At 43.6% G+C, this 13,620-nt stretch overlaps 1 protein-coding gene across 2 annotated transcripts in view; it reads right to left on the reverse strand.

Moving 5' to 3' along the window:
- Positions 1 to 13,620, reverse strand: part of IGF1R (insulin like growth factor 1 receptor) — a 356,840-nt gene that overhangs the window by 206,283 nt on the left and 136,937 nt on the right. The window lies entirely within an intron of this gene.

Below are 13,620 nucleotides of genomic sequence, written 5' to 3' on the forward strand. Positions count from 1 at the left end.
AAGAACTAAACATGGCACTATCATATGACCCAGCAGTTCTGCTCCTGGGCATTTATCCCAGAGAAATGACAACTGACTTTCACACAAAAACCTGTACATAGCTTTATCTGTCAAAAACAAAAACTGGAAACAACCTTAGCTATCCTTTGGCAGGTGAATGGTTAAATTAACCGTGGTACATCCATACCACAGAACACTACTCAGCTAGAAAAGGAACAAAGTACTTGTTGCAACAACCTTGATGAATCTCCACACAATTATTTTGAGTGAATAAAGCCAATTCCAAAAGGTTACATACTGTATGATTCCCTTTATAGAAAAGTTTTGAAATGACAAAATTAAGACAGATGGAGAACACATTAGTGGTTCCAGGGGCTAAGGAAGGGGTGGGAGGGAAGCAGGTGGGATTATAAAAGAACAAGAGCACCAACATGAAGGTCCCTTGTTGAAGGTATCAATGTCAACATCCCGGTTGTGACACTGTACTACATTTCGCAAGGTGTTACCACCGGGGGACACTGGATAAAGCGTACATGGAATCAGTCTGCATTATTTCTTACAGGTCCATATGAATCTACAATTATCTCAAAATAAAAAGTTTGAGAAGATATGGAAAAATAGTCTCCCAACAACAAATAAGTTAACTTTCCATCCTCCAGCTGCCTAGTAAAACGAGCGTATAGCTCCTGGCAGACCTCACCATTTCTGATGTCGGCTATCCAGATGTAAAATGTATTCAGCCTGTGCGTTACCACTTCATCAGGGAGTCCACAGCTCCCACGAGGTTAATTTTAAAGTCTCTATTTAGAAATCCCATCTTTAAGCTAAAACACATTCTTAGCAAAAGGACTATTTTGGTTATGATAGTTTAGAATGATATACTGTGAAAACAAGGAAAAGCTCAAAAACAAGCAATCGCGATAATGAGCACAAAAGAATTTCTAACTCGATTATTGAACAAGACTATTTTGAACTAAAAGAATGTATACTAAGACATGTTTATTGCAGAGTTGTTTGTAATACTAAAAAAATGAGAAACCACCTAAATGTCTAATTTAGAGTAATTAGAAATTGTGTCCATCATTTAGAACTACACAATCATTAAAAATCACAAAGTACATCTACATGTACTGACAGTTGATGATAATTAAGGTAAATAAACTGAAAAAAGGTATAGAACAGCGCAAAAGAATGATCTACCGAAGCCTTTAAAACCCTATATTTGAATATGTGCATATATGATGTAAATGAATAGAAATAGAATATTTTCAAAATTATTTGTACTGAGGAATTAAGGAGGGAGACGGTGACTCCAATGAGTGAAGGAAGAATAACTTCATGCTCTGTACTTTGAAAAAAAGATATTCTCATCATTAAAAGAAAATTCAAATAAAACATACAACAAATTTAGATTTCTACCAGTCAATTGTGATTACAGTAAGAATTTGTTTTCCACTTAATTAAACTGGGTAAAAGAATTTCCTTTCTTTCATATCTACCCAGAATACACATATTCATGGTTTTTATCCAAATCTGTCACTGAGTTGTTCCTTCTTTAAAAGTGACTAGACCAGTGACTCACAAACTCAACTCCTTCAAGGAACCCTACATGCTAACAGGAATGTTCTTTGCTCAAATAGGTTCAGGAAATGCTGTTAAAAGCATAAACGGGAGGGGAATAAGGTACTCAGCCTTTCACTTGGCCGTGGAAGCTTGTTTAGGGCAGTGTGTGAAGGGATGGTTGGTGGATTTCAGTCTGAGAAATGGTGAAACTTGATTCCCTTACCTTTGCAATACCCCAGTGTGGTCCAAGTTAAGTCCCTGAGGACAGGACTTCACAATGACAGGAGGCCAGCACTCTACATATAAGCAGATGGCACCTGAATATGTAAATAGGATTTATAAAATCTATGAGGTATATTAAAGCTAGAAGTACTTTACATATTTGCCCTACAGTCTAAACTCTGCTTTAGAAAAAAGATTAAATGAGGTAATTCAATATTTCTATTCAAAAGACATTGGATAAACAGCAAAAATAAAGCCAAGTACTACTTTACAAAAGTCCCATTGAAATAAATTTAAACTGAAATCCGAGAAATGGAGTTACTCACATCATAAGCACAGGCTTCACCGATTATCTGGCAGTTTCCCGTAGAAGGTAAAATCTAATGAATTTAAATATGATTCGACATAAAGCATGAGTAACTCGGGGGGGCGGGGCATTTAATTTTAACAAAAGTGATCAGATAAATCACCTTCACACCCTCTTATTCATTCTCCTCTTTTCCCCCAAAAGATTTTAAGCTAGTTTCACCTATTAAAGTTTCAAAATAAGCTTTAAAATCACTGAATCCAGCTCCAAACCAACCAACAAACCAAATATCAAACTCCTTGCCATTGAGTCAATTCCGACTCACAGCACCCCTGCAGGACAGAGTAGAACCGGCCCACAGAGCTTCCGAGGAGCATCTGGTGGATTCAAACTGCCGACCTTCTGGTTAGCAGCCATAGCTCTTAGCCACTATGCCAAAAGCACCGAAATTGTTTTCAAATTATAAATCAATTTGGGAAAGATTGGCACTGATTACATTCTAGCTTCTCACCTAGGAAGAAAAATGGCATTTCACATCATTTAAATTTTTTTTTATATTTTGCTCAGTAAAATGCCGTAGATTTTCCATAAATGTGTCCTGCATACTTCCTTGTTATCTGGATTATATAATTAAAAAGAAATGCAGTTTTATTACTTCCAAATACATTAAGCAATTCAATTAAGTTATCCATCTAAAACCTTAAGGAGGTGGCCTGTCTGAGTGAATCGTGAAAAATGATTGGTAATTAGTATGTTAATTTCATCTGCAAATAGGAGATTATAAAACTCTTCAAGGTACTAAAGAGTTTTAACAAATAATTTACATAGTCAGCTTATAATCTTATTTACTATATTAACCTACACTACCAAGAAATAGTAAATGAGATAATGCATTGCAAAGCACTTTGAAAAGTATCTGACACACAGAGATAAATATTCCATAAATACAAATGTCTGTTATTTTACATAGATAAAGGTCAACCCGGCTCCTCCTTTGGTCTTCAACTCTGAAGAGGTACAGTGCAATTGTCTGAGGGAAGTGTGTCTAACAAGTAAAGCTGGCTACACCTCCACCAGGAGGTTGCCCTCAGGTCCAGGGCTCCCCCACAAAACAGCCCTCATAGGGGTGCATGCAGGACACTACAGTAGCTGGACACCCCCAAGCTAGAGATTCAGTGAGTGTATCTGAGGCCACAAGAGAACAGGGAGTTCCAGGTCCCAACACAGACTTGCCCACTGATGTCTGACAGGAAAACTCTGCTGCTTAATTAATTCATCGCTAACCTTTCCTTGCTTGGGTCCTCTCTGTCCACCTTCACCCTGGTCCACCACAGCCACCACCACTCTGGTGTGAAGGACGAGCCCCTGAATCCACAGGGACATTGACGGGCAGCCTATTCTCATGTTCCCTCCACCAGGGGGTTGTGGTACCAGAGTCCCTGCCTCGGCACCCAGGATGCTGTCCTCCTCCAGAAAACAAGCTGGAGTCAAGTGCTACTGTGTTATTCATATTTGACTCAAGAGAAAAGTATTGGTTGATGGAAGTTTGGCCTCATAAGAGATTTTGAACTGTGTAGTTCAAGATAGTAAAATTTCACAGTGGTTATCTGAAGCTTGAAAAAGTAATCAAAACTACTAACTAGCATTGTAACTTGAGCAACTTACTTTAACCACTCTGTGCCTCAGTTTCCTCATCTGGAAAATGGGAATAAAAATACTTATCTAGTGAGGCTGAGGATTAATTAGCATTTGTAAAGTGCTTAGAAGGGTACCTGGCACAAAGTAGTACTCTCTAAGTATTTCTTAAATAAACAAAGAGAACCCTAACCCATAAGAGGAATTTAAAAAAAAAAAAAAAGCTAAACTTTTAACAAGCTGAATTTTAGAATCAGTTGCATTTTTGAAGTCATTATTAAACATGAGGTTGCTGCTACACAGTCACTTCTGCTGGATTATGTAACAGACGAAAAACTTATTCTCTTGGGAGTTTCTAGAACTCTGCAGCACAGCCAAAATACACTGACCTTGAATACATCGTTCTTGAACAAAGTGGATGTACTGAGCGTTGAACTGATGCGACCGCTTCGTACCTAGCACACAGCACCGAAGGCTCTCACGCTCAATCATCTGACAGCGATGCTAGTGTGTAAGAATTATACATAATTTTTAATCACATTTAAAATGTATTATGCACTCCCAGCACACTTCCAAGAAGCTACTCTTCAGGGTTTGCTGTCTATTCGTCAGCAGAAAGACAGCTGGTTTTTGAGCTGGTGGGGTTTTTCCATTGTTTTCAAAAGACAGAGAGCTACCCACATGCTAACTTCCAGGTTCTCTACAGGAATCAGGCAGTGGAAGTCACTCAGGAAAGGTCACCGCCAGAGCTACCACATGTGATCCACCAGCTCCCACTCAAGGCCAGCATCAGGTTCCTGCTAGGTGCCCGCGTGGCTCAGAGCAGCAGGTGGAAGAGAATGCCATTAGGGCTGGAGGGGAGCAGTCCTTCCTCCTTACTTAGATGGAACAGACTCAGGGGTCAAGGGAGGGGACCTGCCCAGGGTCACACAGCTGTGTGGTATGGCCACCTGACCCAGAGTCCTCCCATTCCCTGCCCCCCCGCCACCCCCCATGAGGCCCTTCCTTGTGGGGTTCTGCACTGTTCGGCCAATTGCAAATCACAGCCCTCTCTGGGTCTCCGTTTTCTCATCTATGAAATGGGGATGGGGGATTGGGAGTTTATAACCTCCAAAATGAATAGAGGCCCTGAGTAATGGAAATAAAATGAGTCACCATAAACTAAGTCCATAGCTTAATGCCAAGGATTGTGAGAAAGAAACAAAAGGAGTCTGGACACTTGATTTTTTTCCATATAATAAAACTGAAGTCAAGAAAGGCGCTGAACAAGCCTTCCAGCTTCTCGTTTTCCCATTACTGCTGGGAAAACAAGGCACCACAGAGCAGGACTTTGACTCAAGGCCAAGCACAGATGTCACCTCTTCTGTGAAGCCTTCAGTGGCCCTCAAGTAGAGTTGGTCCTCAAAAGTTTAATCACCCATTTCTGCCCTGTTTCCCCCTCCACCTTAGCCCAGAGCCTGCTTTCATTAAGCTCTGCACTGTCACTGCCGAATACTGCACGTGGCATGTGGTAGGTACTCTATAATGACAATATCCGTCACCTCTCCCTGCCCCACACACACATCCCCCAAATAACAAAATGGCATTTATGGTCCTTATACCTGGAGTTTCTACTTCCTCCTCCCCTATCGGCCCATTATCAAACCACTCATCTAGGGCTCACTGTCATGATCCATGTTTGAGAACCTTAAAGCTAACATGTGCTGCTTTTTAGAGCAAAGTCCTCTGCCCCTAGCTATTTTTCTCCATGTCCAGGGTGAGTGCCTGCAGACTCGATCTCGAGCCTGTGTGCTGCTCTTTTTCTTAGGCTACTCCCTCCTGTAGCTGTCCAGGGGTGCCAGTCCGGCCCTCATGCCCACTCCCACCCCAGGCCGCTACACAGTCTGCCTGTCCCTTAGATGACTTCATACGGTCTCCCCCAGGTGCACGACTCCTTAGCTGGTCTTCCCATAACTAAGATGTGCATCCTAGGACCCCAGAGTCCCCAGCACCTGAGACCCCCCTTTGGTCACCATTCTTAGGGTACTAAAGGCTTTTGATACAGGTCATAAGGCCACATCCTTAACTAACACTTGATTTCTTAAGAGCCTCCCTTGCCCCCCCAAACTGTCTCCCCCAAACCCCGAAATACAATTCAAGGCAAGTTCCATCCCTCTGATAATAACACCTAACCTGTCAATTTGGCAAGCACACATGCTTACCCCACCACCTTCCAGGGTCACAGGAATCTAAGGGATGGCCCATTTAAAACAAACCCCACTGAGTGTCTCAAAGGCGACTCTCCATCTGGGGAAAGTGCAAAATTTAAATGAAGGCTGTGATTAGCAATTGTGTGTGCTGCTCCTCCTCCGCCCCCTGCCCGGCCACTGAGGGAACACACGGGGACTGACACGGTATCTGAGCACACCCCAGGAAACAGACCGCAGCCCTCCCTGGCGCCCCGTGATTATAAGGCAAGGCTGACTGCAGCCCAGAAACAAAGGCTCCTGTGAAACCAGAAACCGCACAAGGTCACAAAAACAAGAACTTGTAAATCCCAAAAGCCCTTCGGTAAGGAATTTTCCTAAGCACCTGTGTCCTGTGCTGAAACAACGGCAGGCTTGACACGTACCTGAGACGACAAGAGGACCAGTCAAGCCACCCCTCCGGGAAGACCATTCAAGGTCACAAGCATCTTAACATATGGGTCCCTTTGGGGTTTATCTGGGGAGTAACATCCAGACATAGACCAAACAACCACTTTGAAAACATGCTTAAGACAAGACAGACCACACCCTTTCTCACAGCGGCCCAGGTGAAGGCAGGGAGGGCAGACCTGCGGTAATGACTAGGTTACCAGGTCTGCCCTCACAGAGACCCGCAGCTCCACTGAGGTGGGGGGGGGGGGTGTCTGAAGAGGCTCTTAAACATAAAGCTTATGAAATCAAGGACTTGGAATGCAACTCTACTAATAATTAAGAGGTTTATTTTTTAAAGAAAGAAAATCACTCTTGCCCACTCACCCTCTGCCCCCACCTATCCCTTCATGAGTTTAGGGAAAAATCGCCATAGAGAGAAAACCAAAGTCGGTCCGAAGCTGCTTAAAGGATGTGCAATTACATGTGATTTACAAAGTCTATGTATGATTAAAGCCAGAGAGAAGACTGAGCACTTGGCAAACACTCGGCAATGTAATTAAGCAAACACTCTCCCAACTCTCGGTTCTCTTCCTCCCACAACACACATCCCCATTATGCAAAGATTTGTTCCTTAGGCCAGTGGTTCTCAAAGAGCTCTCTGACCAGCAGCAGCAGCAGCAGCATCACCTGGGATCTTGATAGAAATGCAAGTTCTCAGCACCTCCACACGAGACCTGCTGCCTCAGGAGCACTGGGATGGGGCCCTGCATCTGAGTGGCCACAAGTCCTCCAGGGGACTGGGATCCACATTAGAGGAACACGGTGGCCCTTGGTCACACTACCGGCACAGCCAGCTTCAGTTGGGCTGAGTGCACACAGCTCTCCCCTAATCCCAGTGCTGCTCTCTCCCACAGCCTCAAAGGAGCCCCAAGAACCCTCCACAAAGACTTGGCCCACAAGTGGGCTGGGGACATTACATTGGTGGTAAAACTGTGGTGCCGGAGGTGGCAGAAGACCCAGACTGATACTGAGGGAGCAGGACGTTGTCTGGGGCACCAGCTCTCACACCTGTTTGCACACCGTATTCACCTGTTGTTGTTTGCTGCCATCCAGTCGGCAACGACGCATGGCGACCTTATGTATAACAGAATGAAACTTCGCCTGGTCCAGCACCATCTTCATGGTCACTGTGTGGCTATTGTGTAAATCCATCTCACTGACCCTCTACTTCACCAACTATGATGTCCTTTTCGAAAGACTGGTCTTTCCTGGGGGCTTTAAAGATACCGATGCCTTGTCCCACCCCGAGAAACGGTGGTTCGGTTTGGGGGGCTGGGGGGTTAGCCTGAGTTTTGTAATTTTCAAAAGATCCCCGGGTGATTATAACGTGCACACAAGTGCGAGTCTTCTTTCTGACCTGAGACGGTTAAAACAGACAGGCTGGCACCTGAGAGGCACATTACAGTGGATGAGGGGGCTAGAGGAGGTGGCTGGGATGGGTCCTGTGTGAGGGGGGCTTCAGGACTGAAGTGTGGCTGGGACAGAGTGGGAATGGTTGCGCAGCCAGTGTTCCTGTGGGTCTGGCATGCTGCGAAGGGTTGGGTGCAAACCACCTCAGTTATCATCAACCCTATTTTCCTTCGAGGAATCCGGAGCTATGGCAGTTTAGTAATATGTCCAGTCCACCCACCACTAACTGCAGCCAGGATTTGAACCCAGGACAGCCTGGCTAGCTGTGTGAGTTTGGTCCCAGGTTCCTAATCTGTAAAATGAGCATGTGAGACTGGACCCACAGGCTCCCTGAGCTATAGCCCACAACCAGCTGAGTGCATCTTCTCTTACAGAGGCAACTGTCAATTCAAAACCTGGACTCCAGGGCCTAGCTCTACACTCCCCATGCCTGAACACATATACTAGCTCTTGTGTGATGAGCTGTAAACAAAGTCTTCAATCCTTTGTGTGGACATTTGCAGATATTCCCCACTTTTCTATCTCTGCCTTGTATTTTGACCCCAAATTTAGACCAGCAGAATCCACTTTTACACAGCCTCAATCACAACGAGGAGACTTGACAGGCAACGTTTCTAACACAGAAGACTTGGAACGGAAAGAACTTACTCTGACTAGAAAGGACTGAAGGATGTCTCATAAAACTTCAGCCAGTGCCTCCCCTGACACTCCTCTTTAAGATCCTCTCTTTTTTTCATAGTATTTTATCTAACCCATAGCTGAGATCTTCAGCTATTTCTGAACTATTGACATAGAACAAGTAATAAAAATAATTGATTAGAACAGATTACATAATAAAGGGGATTTGCTCAAAACTGAAAAATGCAGAAATAGGGTGGGTTTCAGGCATAGTTCACTCTGGGCTTCTGCTCTGTTTTTCAGAGACTGTCCAGTCCTGTCCCTCTCTCAGGTCCTGGGTGGCACAGTGTGTACTCAACTACTAACCTAAAGGTTGGCAGTTCAGACCCACCTAGCGGCACCACAGAAGAAAGGCCTGGCAATCTGCCTGAGTGAAGATTACAGCCAAGAAAACCCAATGGAGCAGTTCCACACTGTAACACATGGGGTTGCCATGAATCAAAACTGATGTGATCCCAATAGGTTTGGTGTTTTGGTTTCTGGTCCCACCCTCCCGGTTGGCTTTGTTCTCATGTTGGCTTCCCTCCTGATCATAAGACAACTTCAAATATGCATATCCTTATTCACACCCAGGGTGAGCACGCCTTACAGAATCATCAAAGGTCTGATCAGCCTAGGCCTGAGCGATAGCATCCTTGGGTAAGGGCAGATGCTCTGATTAGCATATGCCAAGTTTAGGATTAAGCTCACCCCAAATGTATGGTGCTACACAGTGGAGATAAGGTGGTCCCCAAAGGAAAATCTGAGAACTATGATCAAGAAGAAATGGTTGCTGATGCATTCCCTTAAAGCACCTCATGGCTTCAGTAACACCATTACTCCAAGTTAACCGTGCCAAAATTTCACATACTTGAGCATTGATTGACTGGAGTAATTAAGTATCTAACAGGTTAACTTTTGTCCTTTGCTCCCAGTTAGGAAATAGACTGGTTTCCTACGATCAAGTTAGAGTTCACAGATGCCTTGATTGTCTCTAATTGTATTTTTAGATAGTTGGACTTTCAAGCCAACAGCAACCATGTCCATCTTTCAGGAAAATGGCAGTTACTCTTCATCTCAAGCTTTGCACTGCTCCCGACATTCCCTGAAGCGACAGTGGGTCTGGAGATTTGGGTGGGGTCGGGAGAGAACTTCTGAAACATGAGATACTTATCTAATGTGGGGGGGAGTACTGGGGTACTCTCGTCAGAGAAGAAAATGACGCAAGCCCTGACAATGGAAACAATTCTCTAATTCTCTTATCTATACTTGGCCACAAATGACCTGAGATATGGATCATAACAAGTTACTTAACTTCAGCAAACAGCAGCGTGTAAATATGAGAAAAGATTATGTAATTCTGAGGCTAGAACATAAATCCATTTATTCATAACTTATATGATAAAGAGCCGTTTGAATCCAGGAGCACAGTACTCTACCTGGAGGGGCAAGAATGACTATAACCACTTGTCTTTCAGCAACCCCTCTACCACCACCACCAACCCCCTCCACTCAAAATCAAACTCAATCCTGTGATCAGCATGCTGTGGTCCCACCTTTATCTGTCTGCCATGGAAATACAAAGACCACGCTGGAACTGCTGCTCCTATTCCCCTTTCCCCTCCCCTTGAGCTCCAGAAAATTACCTTTTGAAGTTTTCCTTCATTCTAATTCTTCACAAACCTTCCTTCTGCGCAGAACAGACCGTGCAATATTAATTCCAGGGAACACAGCCTACCACATCATGAGCGGTCAATTAAAAAAATATATATATGCCATAGCAAATACTTCAGCCACTTTTAAAAAGTTCCTCTTTTCCACAGGCTAGAAATTATTCGTCAATCAACTGTAAGAAATATTTCAAAATCTAAACTAGCGCTTTGTAATCAAGTGGATATAAAATTTATTTCACAACTTTTAAAGTCAGAAAATTTCCTGTCGATGAACATCTGTTTCATGTTTTCAGAAAATTTCAAATATTTCCACAGATGCAGCAGGGCCATATCTTAAAGATAAATATTCATGCTTTTAGTTGAAGTAAAATTCTATGGGTTCCCCCCCCTCCCCAGAGGTTGAGGGTTTGATTCAACGGAGGGGACCTCGGGATGTTTATAAAGAACATAAGAATGTTGGGGGCTGTGAACTCTACTGTGCAAATGGGTCTCTCTTCACCTAAGCTGCCGTGAACACACAAGAGGGTGGACACTTCAGCTATTCTCATACTGATAAAAAATGAAATGCTTTCCTGCCTACTTAAAAAAAAACTGTCAGTGGAGTAGGAGAAGTCAAGGAGGGAGGGAGGGAGGGAGGGCAGGCGAGCTTTGAACATAAGTAACTTGATAAGTGCACTCCTAGTAAACAAAGAACACCAAGGGCTTTAGAACAATTGCCAGTAATGAAGCAAATAAGCAAAGAACCCTGACTTTACCCTGCCCTTAAGATTTCTGCTCTCCTCCATCACTGAAAAATGTTCATTCTGAAACAAAGGCCACATCTCTTGCGTGTGTTGGTGCTTCTTCACAGATGAACAGCAGAAGGTAAGAGCCCTGGTGGCGCAGTGGTTAAGAAGTGGCCCAGAGAGGGAAACTCAAGCCCTGATCAAGCCCTGGGATGTATTCTTCCTCTCAGGACGTGTTCTGGTCCGGAAAACATTGTGCTGGATCCAGGGCCTCATCCTCAATATTACCATTTCCCGGGTTTCACTATAAGACTTCTCAGCTGACTAGTTAAAATCCTGTGCACGTCCCTCTTTCCTCTGTGCGTACCCAGGCATGGGTGGGTGCAGGCACACATGGGGCTACTCTAGTCACAGCACTTTGGGAACCCTCGAGAAACAACACACAGTGGGGATAGGGAGAGAGGGCAAGATGGGCAAACAGGACAGCATTCAGAGAAAACACCTATAAATCCTAATTATCACTGTTTTTCAGTGAACTAATACAAATTCTTCTACCACATATTAGGAAAACCAGAGCATCAGGGTCTGTATCTTGGTCATCTTTCTAATCTTGGATGGATGGATGGATGGATGGACGGACGCACGGATGGACAGACAGATCGGAGGGACGGAGGGAGGAGTAAACAGAAACAGCAGTACTACAACCAACTTCCCAGCTCTGAAGACCCCATTAGATTACAAGCTGTACTTCATCACACAAAGATGATCCAAGTCTCACTTGCAATCCCCACTCAAAACTCTATTCATGGGATCTGGCCACAAGCAGCCATTCTTCAACTTTGAGTGTTCTAATACCCGGTTAAAGGGAATAAACAATAATACCCAACTCAGACCTTCTTATTAACTGGTAATTTCTAAAGATTTAAGACCCATTGCTGTCGAGTCGATTCCAACTTACGGCAATCCTATAGGACAGAGCAGAACTACCCCATAAGGTTTCTAAGGAGTGGCTGGTGGATTCAAACTGCTGACCTTTTGGTTAGCTGCTTGAGCTCTTAGCCACCATACCACCAGGGGTTCTCTAAAGGTTTAGGGGTCAAAAATATCTCTGGGAATCTAATGGCCAAGGGGGACCATTTTGCCCAGAAAAATGCATACGGGAAAACTCTGAACATGATATTGAGGGATTCATGGACTCCTCACACCCCAAAACTTTCCTTTGATTCCTTAGATCAAAGGTAAAAATCTATGCTCAACCCCTCTTTCTCCTAAATTGAAATTTCAGCAGAGACATTCAGTCAGCCCAAGGCCATTATGATCACCTCCAAACTTGGAGGTCACCTTGAAATGGTAGACACCCAGGAATCTACATCTGAAAGGAGTGCCAAGTTAGGACTGGCCAGCAGGCAGAGCCAGGGCAGGGCTGGGAAGAGGGTGCAGGCAGCTGTCTCTGACTCTCACAGCCAGCAGCCCACTTGCACCTAGTGATGTACAAAGAGCAGGGAAGCAACCTGCAGACCATAGAGAGGCTGAGAGATGGGAGATTAACAGTCATGGGAACAGCCCACAACACAAGGGGAAAGAAAATCTCAAATACTGCTTTAAAGAAATTTCACCTGGAAAAATCCTTGAGCATACATTTCTAAGCCAAAAAAACAAATACAAAAACACACCAGCTATGGGGGAGGAAAAAAAAAAAAAACCCCACCAGCTATGGCTAATAAGCAGAGAAGTAGGGCTACTGACACATTTGTAAGAAGGTGGAAGAGAACCCTAAGTTCCTAAGCAAAATGAGACACAGAAAACAGCATGTCAGCAATAGCTAATGAAAGTACCAAGAAGTTCTTCCCTTCGTATCCTGGTCTAATTAAAGCTTTTTCACAAATGCCAGCAATCAATAAAAAATTATTATTCAATTTGGGCTTCAGTTTTAATTACAAGCAGCATGACATGCTGTGATTCTGCGAGCACCTGATACGTTTAATACATTTTTTTACCAGGTCTAAAAGGAAGAGATGATGACATCGTGTCTTTATCCCTGCACACACACAGCGCTGTCACCAGATCTAAGGTTTAAAGGGTCTCTAGAATTTTTTTTTTAAGCAGGCCTGGACACACAGTGATGTGAACTTTTACAGAAAAAGAAGAGATGGAAGTCAGCTGAAAAGGTGAGAATATGAGTTAATTTCCATTCATTTTCTGACACCTTACACTTGGAACAAAAAATAGGCGAGCTTGGCAACACTTTAAAGGGTTTAAGTGATTCAAACAACAAAATTCAAAGCGTATCCCCCGTTGTGGACAAATCTGCTACAAGATGTATACCATAAAGGCAGGAAAATGTTGCTCTTGGTGCTATTCGCTTACAAAGAAAAGAGGAAGTCTTTTTGTTTAAAAATTTTCACAAAACTGAGAAAAATAGGTAATTAAAACTGTTTAAAGTTGTTGCTAATTCTTTTCATACACAGATTCTGTATCAAAAGCTAAAATAACGAGTAAGCTTTTTGAAACAAATAATAAATGGGTTCACATTTCACATATTCTAAATGTATTAATATGTAAACTCTGAGGGGGCTACGGTCGTGCACTTTTATGTTAATATTTGATACCTCTAGTACAGTGCCAGGAAACCCTGTGGCACAGTGGTCAAGTGCTACGGCTGCTAACCAACAGGCCGGCAGTTTGAATCCACCAGGCACTCCTTGGAAACGCTACGGGGCAGTTCCACTGGGCAGCTACAGGGCAGCTAT

This window comes from Elephas maximus, chromosome 13 (assembly GCF_024166365.1).
Source record: "Elephas maximus indicus isolate mEleMax1 chromosome 13, mEleMax1 primary haplotype, whole genome shotgun sequence".
Classification (NCBI taxonomy): Eukaryota; Metazoa; Chordata; class Mammalia; order Proboscidea; family Elephantidae; genus Elephas; species Elephas maximus.